This window comes from Ochlerotatus camptorhynchus, unplaced genomic scaffold (assembly GCF_037179485.1).
Source record: "Ochlerotatus camptorhynchus isolate MF236.1 unplaced genomic scaffold, CSIRO-AGI_Acam_v1.1 ptg000402l, whole genome shotgun sequence".
In the NCBI taxonomy this organism is placed as follows: Eukaryota; Metazoa; Arthropoda; class Insecta; order Diptera; family Culicidae; genus Ochlerotatus; species Ochlerotatus camptorhynchus.
The window spans coordinates 1,936,963-1,949,852 of record NW_027040888.1 but is presented as its reverse complement, the minus strand read 5'-3'; the positions used below and the strand labels follow the sequence as shown (position 1 = coordinate 1,949,852).

Below are 12,890 nucleotides of genomic sequence, written 5' to 3'. Positions count from 1 at the left end.
ATAATTGAATGTAACCACCCGTCCAAGCATTGTCCCGATCGGTTTGCTAACTCGAAAGGGTACTCTGATGCACTAAATGGTAAAATTCATCGTGTGAAATTTGCCTGTCATAAAATTCGCCTTCCTGCGCGCCCACCTTTGCGAGAGAGTCCGCCTTCTCATTGCCTGTGAATGAGCAATGTTAGGGGACCCATACAAAGGTAATCATATAATATATGATTACCTTGGGCACTCATCTTATTTCCTTTCAAAGGTAAGGGAGCAGATGAGTGTGCTGATCGAAAGATTATATTATAATCTTTCGATCAGCACACTCATCTGCTCCCTTATCTTTGAAAGGAAATAAGATGAGTGCCTACCTTGTTTCATCGACCGAATAGCCTCGATCGAACTGAGACTATCCGAGAAGATGAAGTAATGGTCTGCGGGCATGTTGGAAATCATCCCCAATGCGAAGTTGATTGCTGCCAGCTCAGCAACAAAAACGGAACACGGTTCCTGAAGTTTGCGGAAGGCGCTAGAGTTTTCATTGAAGACACCGAAGCCAGTGGATCCACTGAGACGAGACCCGTCTGTAAAATATCAGTTCACGCAATTGACGTGTTGGTACTTTATTTCAGTAAAAATACGCGGGATAGTAATAGGTCGAAGTTGATCGGGAATCCCATGAATTGCTTGTTTCATGGTCAGATCATATTCAATTGAGGAACTGCGATTGGTGAAGTGAGCACGGTATGGAGTGTAACAAGGAAGACACATATCCGAGGATATGTTTTTTATTGTATTAATTTATTTGTACAGGCCCAATCGAATAAACTTTACAGAGCCAAGTTATCATTTGCGTTATACATAATTAATGTCTTAAGTCTAGAGTTAAAGGAATTGAACCGATTACTCGCGGTCGTCTCGAGGTTAGTAGAGATTTACAGTGTTATGGATGGGGAGAGGGAGAAGGAGATTTGAGTTATGATTTACGATACAAATCTTTCATTATTCCTAAAACATGAACTTATTCCTATTCAATTTGGTATCCGCAGTGTAATTATACAATTATTACATAAACAAACATTAAAAAACCACATGAACAAAACAAAAACTAAACACAAGGTTAGTCAAACTTACAATCTAAGGTTAATATTTTTTTAAGAAAACATATATAAGTTGCATAAACTCCAGATCGCGTCTACCCAAAATATCCCGAACTGGAACATTAGGTCGTCTACCTCGAGCCCGAAGGGAATCGTACAGCTCAGATCTGACCCCACGATACTCAGCACAATACCAAATAATGTGATCTGCGTCCTGGTAACCTTGTCCACATTCACAGAGATTGCTCTCCCCCAGCCCAACACGGAACAAGTGAGCGTTTAACGAATAGTGATTGGACATGAGGCGAGACATCATACGAATGAAGTCTCGACCCACATCGAACCCCTTAAACAAGGACTCTTCGGCACCTTAGGGATGATCGAATATAACCATCGTCCCAAACTTTCTTCGCTTCATTTATTCTGCCAGCTGACGAGTGACTGTTGACGATAAATGAAGAAAAATTCATCGTAGGCGATTTGTCGATCGCCTTTCATAGCGCCCACCTTAGCAAGTGAGTCCGCCTTCTCATTGCCCGGAATCGAGCAATGAGATGGGACCCATGCAAAGGTGATGACAAAAGATCTTAAAGATGAAGCACTTAGAAGCTCTCGTATTTTCATGAGAAAATACGAGGAGTGCTTTACCGGCCTCATAGAGCGAATAACCTCGACAGAACTGAGACTATACGTAAAAATAAAATAATGATCTGGTGCAAGTGAGGCGATCGTTTCTAGCGTATAGTATATAGCCGCCAGCTCAGCAATATACACGGAACAGGGAGCTTGAAGCATTTAAGTGGCGCGTTATAAATACCAAAACCAGCGGACGCCTCTATTAATGATCCACCTGTAAAGAACGATCTTGCGAAATCAACTTGGCCAAACTTTGCAGCATAAATTGACGGAACAATCATGGAACGATGATGTTCTGGGATCCCACGAATCTCCCGCGTCATAGATACATCAAAACTAACTGAATTGCCGAAGTCGGAGAAGCATACACGATGAGGATTATGCTGTGAAGGGCTGACATCCAGTGTTTTGTACACGTAGCTCAATGACATAAAACGAGTTTGAGGGTTCAGCTCAAGAAGCTTTTCAAAATTTTCGATTACCAGTGGGTTCATAACTTCACAACGGGTGAGGAGCCTGAGGGACAATTCCGAAAACGGATTCGATAGTGGCAACATGCCCGCCAACACTTCTACTAGACTCATCGTACCAACTCAGTTTTCTCCGAGGAGAATTCGACACCTAGCTCGATAGCGAGGGTAATCTCCACATCTAGTACCACATCTAAATCTCAATTCTAGATGCTCAACAAATCTCACACTAGCGAATCAATATTCGAAAAATCTTGTTTCATTTCTCGCATCTACTTGGATATCGCATCATCTTTTTGCAAGAAATCTTCAGAATCGTCATCAATCTTCTTTCTATCTACTCAGCGTACGCACAGCTAACCACAGCAAAACACAATTTTTCCTGCATCGTAGATGACTCTATCTACGATGCAGGAAAAATTGTGTTTTGCTGTGGTTAGCTGCGCGTACGCTGATTAGATAGAAAGAAGATTGCGACTCTGCCCCCTTCGCTCGATAGCCCAAGTAGACAAATTATCTAAGGTTTCCTGTAAGGGTCCTTGCAGGTCGACCCCTTTGGGCCCTGTCATAGACACTACTCCGTCCTCTGCAAGTTGTCTCAGCGTGCAGTTGTCACTTAGACAATTGTCAATTTCTCTGACGTAGAAATTATACAAAAAGGGGCTTAAACATGAGCCCTGGGGGAGACCCATGTAACTAAATCGAGAAGCTGTAGAGTTTCCATGAGAAAAGCTCATATGTTTCTCTGATAGCAAATTGTACAAAAAGTTAAAGAAAACAGAAGCCATTTGGTTTTTTTTTTAGCAAAAGCCAACTGAATTTCTGTGGAAAGCAACGCGAGACAGTCTTTCGTTCCCTTGCCCCTACGGAAACCAAATTGAGTATCGGAGAGTAGGTGGTTCGTCTCAACCCATTTGTCCAAGCGAAAAAGGATCATTTTCTCCAAAAAAATGTCGAATGCACGATAAGATCGCGATGGGACGATACGAGTTATGATCTGACGCGGGTTTCATCAGGAACAATATTGAGCTCCAGGGACTGACAAAACAAGTTCAACTTGCGCCTCTTAGCGACGTCTGGGAGGTTTTTCAACAAGTTCAACCTGATTCTATCAGCCCCCGGAGCCGAATTGCCACACGAAAGGAGCGCGAATGAGAGCTCCAGCATTGAAAAAGACTGGCTGATCTCGTCTCCCGAATTCGTCGTTTCGCGAGGAATCATCTGTGCCGGCACGGAATCAGGGCATACTTTTCGCGCGAACTTGAGAATCCAACGATCTGAGTACTCCTCGCTCTCGTTGTTCGAAGACCGGCTACGCATCCTTCGTGCGATAATCCGTCCACGAATTGCCGCCAGTATCCGCGTTTCTTGGCTTTGATGAGGCTCTTGAGTTCGCGTTCAAGAGCCGAGTACGCTTCGAAATACACGGGTGTTCCACGTTTCCGGAAAAGCTTAAACGCGTCAGACTTTTTTCCGATAAACCTCAGTCCTTTGCTGATCCCACCAAGGGGAAAAGTTCCACGTTAAATGACGAATAGGAAAAACTGGACCCTCTCCGATTTGCATAAAACTTTGCATAATTGTATGTTCTGGGCAATCATTTTTTTTGTTATTACTTTATTTGTACATGCTCAATTGACTAAATTTTACAGAGATCATTTGCGTTATACATTATTAGTGTCTTAAATCTAAAATTAAAGGATTTGAACCGGTTACTCGCGGTCTTCTCGAGGTTAGTGGATGACAATTGTATGGATGGAAAGAGAGAAAGGACATTTGATTTATGATTCTTAAATTTCACTATTTCTTAAACATGTATATGTGTGGAAAGACGTTCCAGGAACCGGCCGAGTTTGAGCTCGAAGCGCGCTGTCCAAGATCAGATTGGAGAGGAAGTTATATTCCTTCAACGGTGGAAGCCCTTCTACTGACGACACGGCTTCCTCTATCGCGGTCTTGAACGTTGTCCAGTCGATATTACGGGTGAGGTCGTGCGACGTTAACGGATTCCGACGGATTGAACCCACTGGCAATCGAAATTTTGATCGGCAAGTGATCAATACCGTGGGGATCCTGGATCCCATTCCACGTGCAATCCAACGATAATGAGCTAGAGCAAAGTGTGAGGTCTACTTTAGTTCCATTTGAGGATGGACCAGCCAAACGTGTTACTTCTCCATTGTTAAGAATTGTCATATTGAAGTTGTCACAGAGGTCATATATCATAGTAGAACGGTTGTCATGATACAGTTCCCCCCAGCCTGTACCGTGGGAATTAAAATCTCCCATAATCAACCGTGGAGCAGGAAGTACTGAACATATATCTGAAAGTTGTTTTCGATTAACAACGGCTCTTGGAGGAATATAAACAGAAGCAATACAAATCCTCTTACCTTTAATAATAGCCTGACATGCGACAACTTCAATACCTGTAAATTGTGGAAGATTCACTCTATAGAAGGAATGGCACTTTTTGATCCCCAAAAGTACCCCTCCTCCACGCGAATCCTCACGATCCAGTCGAATAATGTTAAAATCATAAAAAGGAAGATCTATATCTGAAGAGAGCCAAGTTTCACAAAGAGCAAATGCATCACAATCATTATTGTGCACATCCGAGGATATGTAGTGGTGGTAGATTCTCATAAATCGAGATTGTGTGTTCAGCTCAAAATTTTCAATTATAAGTGTGTTCGTCACTCCGCATTTGATTAGTATTCTGAGAGAGAGCTCCCAGAAACGGTTCTGGAGGGGTGTTACTCCTGCCAGAACCTCGAGACTCATGTTATGCGTTGAGTGCATACAGCCAAGAGCAATACGCAGACAACGATATTGAATTCGTTCCAATTTTATTAGGTGACATTTTCTTGCCGAGAGAAAGCAGAAAGAGCCGTACTCTAGAACAGAGAGATTTCAATCATTATTTTTGAAATGTTACTTCTGCAAATATTACTTCCTGTGCTCTAGGGATGATGGTGTAACAAAGTTTAAAAAAATATCTTGTCAAAATCGAGATGCGATGAAAATTAGACGAGTGCGTCATCATTAGGGACGCGTCAAATATGGTGCTGGCACGGTAGTTGTTTTATAAAGCGTTATGAGGTCTCCCGGATGAACACCCCACCATGTGCCACAAATTGAACGGAGAAAGTTGATCATCTGTTGACATTTTTGCTTCCAATACGTAACTGCACTTTGAATCAAACCAGACCCCTAGGTACTTGAAAGACAATAATTGAGTAATGTTTCTGTCCAAAAGATTTGTTCATTGTTTTAGGTATCACTTTTTTCCTAGATTTTCGATATTTTTAACATATTCTACAAAGCTGTTTGCCGTACAAAAATACATATTTTTGCTGAACATTGTAACATGCTATATTTTGAAATTAAAATATGTATTCAAAAATTAGACATTTGCAGGAGTTTTTTTAGTTATTAAAAAACACCCAAAAGATCGCGTGCTGCCACATGTTTTTATAACTTTTCGGCAGTACAATAAGTATAGATTCAGAATCCTTCCTAGAATTTTTTCGCCAATTTGCGCCGGAAATAGTTATTTGATGGGCAAATACCCCTAAAAGTATCGATTATTTAAGAATAACTTTTTTGTTTCAAGAGATAATTAGTTACAATGTTCAGCAAAAGCAAAATATAGTTGTAAAAGAAACCAAAATTGTAGGATGCCTAGAAAATCAGTTATACTAAAAAACATGATTTAAAGGAGCCTTTCACGAAAAATGATACATATCTCGCAAATTATAAGAGCTAGAAATTTTGGGTATTGAGCAAAGTTGCTTAAAATAACATTTGCTACAACTTTATTGAAGACGTCAGAGGCGTCGCGTGCCTCAATTGTTTACCTGTGCACCAAACTTTGTTCGGTATAGTTGACCACCACATATTAGTTTTTGTTTTATTTTTCAATGCTCCATGAATTCGAGGGACAAATTCTCAATTACTATATTAATCACTTCCTAACGTAACATTTGAAGGGCCTATCATCTTGTGTAAACAAAACTTGTATGGCCCTTTTCGCGCTAACCAAAGTAAGAGGAATTGCAAAACTTAACTAATTCAAGCCAGTGGCGTCGCCTTAACCTCAATCTACCTGTGCACCAACTCTCAAAACATAAACAATTATCAAAATATTGTTTGCAATGGATAGATATCGAGTTATCTAGAAGATTAAGTGTATTTTTCAACCGATTCGGGTATGAATATGGCATTAAATCTGTTTTTGAAAGTTGGTGCACAGGTAAAAAGTGAGGTTACGCGACGCCACTGATTCAAGCTGAACATCCTAAGTAATATTGATCGATTCTCTTCGTCGACTTTCTCTTTCGTTAATAACTTGAGCACATAACCATTTTTTGTTGTGTTTGTCGTATTAGATGCTAGATAAAAGCTTCTTTTATCGATATGTCTGCTGAAAATACCTGAGAATGTCCCAAGTAACCACCAAGTCCGCTAACTACCCGATACTAGCCCTTTTTGCTATATAAGGTAAATTTAGGGTTTCCTAACTTTATATCAGTCGTACATCAGTCTTATATCGCAAAAAGGGCGATTAGCGGGCTTGTTGGTTACTTGGGGTCTTGTCATGGCCGTGGAAATACAAAGAGGAAGTCAACGGAGAGAATCTGTCAATGTTACTTTGGACCTAATGCAATGTTCATCTTGAATTCTCGTTTTTATCAAAAGGCTAACTCTTTCGACTGAAGTGTAATAAAGAATATTTTTTTTATGCAAAACTGCCAAAATCTAGAGAAAATGCATAGTTCCCTGGGTAGCAAACTTGAATTAATCACCTCTTTATTCGTCAGAACAACACTATCAGAATGAACCAGGGAAGCTCATAAGTTTTGACAGGCGTACCGGCGCAACTATCGGTAATTGAGAGATTCACACCTGACGAGAGAGTTAGAGCGAGCTTTTGCGCTCTATTTCTCCATTACTTGCAATCAGATATCCAAGTGCACAGCGAGAAATGCACGCTTTAGGCACCCATCCATCACAAATGTTCTTCTAATTTAAACTCACACATCCAAACCGGTCTGCAAGTATGATAACGTCCAAAGCGTACCAAACTGCTGTTTCCGTGTTGCTCCCGTTTGATGCGTGACTACTGAAAGCTTCAATTACAACTAGTGGTGCAAACCGCCATGTATTGTGGAAAATTTGGGGTATGTTTCAAGAGGTGATGCTTGGCTTACATCAGGCATTTGACCATTCACAAATTTGCCACCCGCCACCCAAAAAAGCTCGCTTTTAGGTGCATTATTTAACGAGTTTTGTCGTGGTAGTGTTAGCGATATGCTTAGAAATCAATGCATTAGAGATCAGGCAGAACATCCGAACTGAATTTAATACTTTTTGAAGCAAACCGAGGTTAAAGATTTAATTGAACCACACTATAAAATAGTCTATTCATGGTCACTTGAGGTCTGGAGTAAAGAAGTACAGCTATAATGTGACCATAAAATCTAAAAAATCTAAAGGCATTTTTAAAATTATTTACACCTGTGTCGTGCACAGGTTGCACATGTGGACGCGACGCCACTGGAAGACGTTAAGTCTGTATCTGAATCAGATAAAAAAATATTATTTGATCTCACTTTTAGGTAGAATAATCACCAAACCGTCTACATCAAAAGAAACGGATTAACATATGCAAAAACATCTTTAAACAAACTATACCCCTAAAATCAATGTTTGAGAAGCTATTAAAAAAGCGCACGAAAACGGCAAAAAGCAACACTGTGCAATGGTGGAAGCGTGGAAGCATATCTATTGATTCGACACCGATTGTCACCGCCGTTTTCATATTTCTGCCAGTTGATGTTCCTTGTAAGATCAAATGGAACTCGAGATGGTTCTGCAGATTGAGGGCCACACTTAATTGAAATGATGATTGGCAAATGATCGCTACCATGGGGATCATTGATAACCTTCCACAGACAATCCAATGATAGCGATCTTAAACACAAAGATAGTTCGAGTCGGCTTTCTCGAGCCGGAGGTTTTGCCATACGTGTCACTTCACCAGTGTTCAAAATAATCAAGTTGAAGCCGCTCTATTGTCATCGTACAGATCGCCCCACCCAGTACCGTGGGAGTTCATATCACCCAGAAATAATACTGGGGATGGAAGAATTAAAACTAGATTATAGAGTTGACTACGGCTAATGGAGGTTCTTGGTGGAACATATAATGAAGCTATGCAAAGATTTTTGTTCTTCGCATTTATTTGGCAAGCGACGATTTCGACGCCTGATAGAGCAGGAAGGGAAGTTTTGTAGAAAGGGTAGCACTTTTTGATCCCTAAAAGTACTCCTCCATAAGAATCGGCTCTATCGAATAATGTTAAAATCGTGGAAGTTGAGTTCTTTATCGGAAGAAAGCCATGTTTCACAGAGAGCAAATATAGGGTTAACTACCCCATTTCCGGCCTATTAGGCACAACCCGCACTTAGTATTTCTTAATCTAGCGTAGTTTAGCACCAAACGGAATGTTATTATTACTGATGGCTTCCAAATTTATTTACCTTTCCGTACGTACCGTAAGATTTGATACAGAGAAACCAATCGTTGAGATATTGTCAAAAGTCTTACACTGCTTCTTGACGCCAAACTCGACCTAACGCATTGAAACGCCAATGAATTCACTTCGGCCTATCGGATGAAGATAAAAATTGATTCGGTCGGAGCGCTTCTTTTGTTTTTGAGAACAATGGGTGCAACAATTCATATCACGCGTTCTTATTGACTTCGTTCGGTAGCTTATTAACTAAAGTATCGTACCAAACGCATAATGGACTTGTTAACTCTGAAATCATGGATTTATTTGAAGTTTTCTGCTCGATAGGCTCAAAATGGGCGTTTAGGCCGAAGTAGTTGTCTACCCTATCACAATCAGAATTGTGAAGTAAACATTTGAACGAGTCTAGTTTAGGCACTAGACTACGGCAGTTCCACTGTAGCACATTACATATTGATTTACATATGATTGATGCAAGAAGGGGCCATGAAACAGTCAATTGCTTAAGATATGATTATTATTATTATTATCTCTATTTAGGAGATTTTCAGCCGCAGGCTGGTTCATCTCCGGGAGCCCCAGAAGGGGGCTTCCCTAATTACATAGTTGAGATTTTGGAGAACCCAGAAGGGGTTCTCCTAGAGGTTGGTGGAGCTCCAGAAGGGAGTCCCCTTAGTACAGAGTATTTTTAAACAGAGTTCATTATAGTTCCTGTCTTGGTTCTTAGCGTGGTTGGCGGATCATGGTGTGAATGGCGGTGGTCGTTATCGAAGGCAGTCAGGTAATCGTCATGTGATATCCAGGCTTACTCCAGTGGTGTCCATGTTCGAAGTGTAGTCATTTTGTATATATTGATTATATTTTATAGAACAGTCCAGCATCTTTTAGGAAAACTATTAGGGCTGCTTCCGTGGACGGGTCGTTAGAGAGGGCGTTACGTATGCTGTTCGGTATTCCATAGAGGAGCCGGATGTTATGGAAGCAGGGACAGTTAACAATCAGGTGTTCGACTGTCATAATTGTGTTGCAGGAGTCGCAAAACTTCCGAAAAGAGGCAGCACTACCCATGTTGTGGGTCACTCGGGTGTGTCCGGATCGAAGCCGGGATAAGACCTGTTGTTCCCATCGGCTCGTAATGTCATTCCATTTGGAGGTGTCGCCCTTTATTTTTCTCAGGAACGGTCCCCTTTTTGCGAACCACTCCCGGGCCCAGGCGTCTCGGAGGGATGCTTTCACCCATTTTTTTACGTCCTGACTGGGTACAACTGTGGTGGCCATCCGGCCGGAGCGACCTGTAGCAGCGAGATGATCTGCTTCACAGTTGCCCCGGATACCGCAATGGCCGGGTACCCAAACAAATGAGGTGTTCGGCGGCGCGGCCTTTTGGATCCCTTGTATCCAGGGGTGTCTGGATGTTGCTGAATTCAAGGCGTATAAAACGCTGGCGGAGTCTGATAGGACACATATGGGTTTATTGGCGGGTGTCGTGGTGGCGAAGTAGATGGCCGCAGCCTCCGCCGAGAAGACGGAGCACTGATCGGGTAGTCGAAAGAAGTAGCTATTGGATACATCCGCTACTCCGAATCCGACCTTCCCCACGGCCTTAGAGCCGTCCGTGTAACGGTGTTGAAAATTTGCGTATTTAGTTCTCAGCAGCTCCGCTACGTGGGCCTGCATGGCACGGGAGATTAAGATATGATTCTAATGTTGGAAGCAAGGCAGAAACTAAGCTTCTAAGAGGATCTTGTATGTTGAACATATTTAATATCAATTCCACAATGTCCGAAAAAGCTAGCAAACCTCTTTCGGGCTTGGATTTCTTTTGAGAGGTTTGAGGAGCAGCATTATTATTTTTCTTATCTTTGTAATGGTGGAAAATCCTTCCTTGCAGCCAGGAAGTGCAGCAGTAGGAGCCTTCGATTTAATTTTTTTCATCCTCATTACCCTGGGAATTTTGCAATCCTCTGGGAGTGACTTTAGTATCCAATGACGCGTTCATCTAGATAAAATTGATTAATAACAGATTTTTAGCGATGGGCCCAATCTTAGACCCATAGGCCAACAGTAGAGCCATTTCCCCTATTTGGTTCGATTTTTAAATCAAGATTTAAAGCAAAATAATAACTTCACCGTTTGACAGCTCGCTCCCATGCAAATTGCCACCGAGGTGAGATATGGGAGAGTATTTTACAACGCTTATATTTTTCGAATTAAGTATTTTAAATTAATTTGATTGTTACTGTGGGTGATAAAAAGTCTAAATCTATATATTTGAACCACGTTCATAAAATATGAAAAACTAATTATAATATTTAATTAAATACGTCCTTGAGTTTTTATACCCCGTAGAATCATCGAACAATTTTAATAAAAGCATTATTTGAGAAATAGCAGCATTTTCAAATTTCTATCCTCACGGTGCAAAATTTTAAAATCTGCATCTTCAATCCTTTTTCCAAGAAGGCCGTGAGAGGGCAAGTTTTAAACGCATATTGATTATATATATGGGGCATTGAAAAAATACCTAACCGAGGAGTTAAACATCGAGATAGCGTTGTAATCGTTTTTAAGAGGTTTTAGACTATTGTGCATTCGTCTCTTCGCGTTTAAATTTTCTAGAAAAATGTTTCTGCAAAAAACTCCCAACAGTAACAACGCCACATGCTTCGGTTTGGCGTGCTGTTCTAGAAAGTCGTGCTGCACAGTGTAATTTGAATTCAGTTTAAAATGTAGATTTACTTGTGTATAAGAAAAAAAAAACATTTTCGTTTTGCATAATTTTAGCAAAATGCGTGGAAGGATCGCGGTATTATTTTATAAAAAAAAAACTTATATTATACTACAAGGTTGTCAAGGTTAGTAACCATTGCACACGGATGATGAGACTCTATATGGTCTCGTGGTGATTCGATCAACTAGGTAGTTCCATTGTGAAAATAAAAATCAAACCATGCAGACTCAATAGACGCAGAATCTAATCCGGGCGGAATGGCAATTCAGCTTCCAAGACGTTTTCGTGTGCCGACTGGTAGCATTTCGCCATCAACAACAAGGATCATCAACATCAACGCCATTCAATATCGACAGAGTGAATCAAACGTACGATTGGTCAAAGTGATAAATGCCTAGTATCAGACAATGTTTTTTTTTTGAAAGGTGCTTACAGTTAAATCTGAAACTTATCTACCAATACTTTAAAGCCTCTGGGGGTAAGTATGTGAACAGTAGTTAATCAAACAAGTGAAAAACATTTCAACCACCGAGCATTCTAATCTTAAGGCGTAGAATAAGCACTTACTCCTATCAATTGTCAATCTGTTTTTCCAACAACCTAGGGTCAACACAAAAGCCATCGATGGATTTAAATTGAAAGAAATGGAGAGCCACATTGAAAAAAAAAAAAAAATGCAAATAAACCAACGTGACGACGACATCAATGATACTGGTAATCTTAGATTTGTAAGGAACGCTACCACATGTAAGACCCGTCATTTATCCCGTCAGTGTTTACAAAATACGAACGCAATGATGTGTTTTTCATGTGTTATGTGCTATTTTAGAAGTATTTTCAACATCGTGTAGGTTTTATCGCACAGTTGTGCAAAATTTGTATTATATCTTTTGGTCGGGGCAGAATACCGATGTCTTGCAATGCTGATGTTGTGCTTAATATGAAACTAACACACTTTCGTGTCTTCCCATTCAGAACTACTCGCATCCGATCGAGCCTTATGAGGAACTATGGCAAATTGGACAGTTGGTGCTGCGTGGATATTGTCGCCGATGGTTTACGATTGTTGGTAAGTTGAAATACCTAATTCCTTTGTTTCAGCGCAGATACCGAAACACGACTTTTCGATGAAAGCGAATGCAGGGTACTACCACCGATGTTGTGGTGACTCATGAAAGGATCGGTTTGCCATCTTCAAAGTGGAAGACACCAGGTATGTGATCATGAAGCGGAATCAGTAATGATGATAAGTTCAAGTTTTCGTTCTTTAATAAAACTAGATTCGAAACAGAACTAAATGTTATTAATGTTTTTATCCGAAATTCCTGGCCACGCTTGAAAAGCTATGAAAAACGATTGAATGGAGAGTATGAAAAGGGTACCTATCAAGACACAGAATGTGATGGTCCAACTATGGAGCTACTATC

General features: G+C 40.7%; 1 protein-coding gene across 1 annotated transcript in view; it reads left to right on the top strand.

Annotated features, from left to right (window-relative positions):
* Window positions 1–12,686, top strand: part of LOC135710792 (uncharacterized) — a 33,656-nt gene extending 20,970 nt beyond the window's left edge. Inside the window, exon 11 of the transcript XR_010518445.1 lies at window positions 12,439–12,686. The gene's annotated coding sequence lies outside the window, so the exon portion shown is untranslated. The remainder of the gene's footprint in view (window positions 1–12,438) is intronic.
* The last annotated feature ends 204 nt before the right edge of the window (window positions 12,687–12,890 follow it).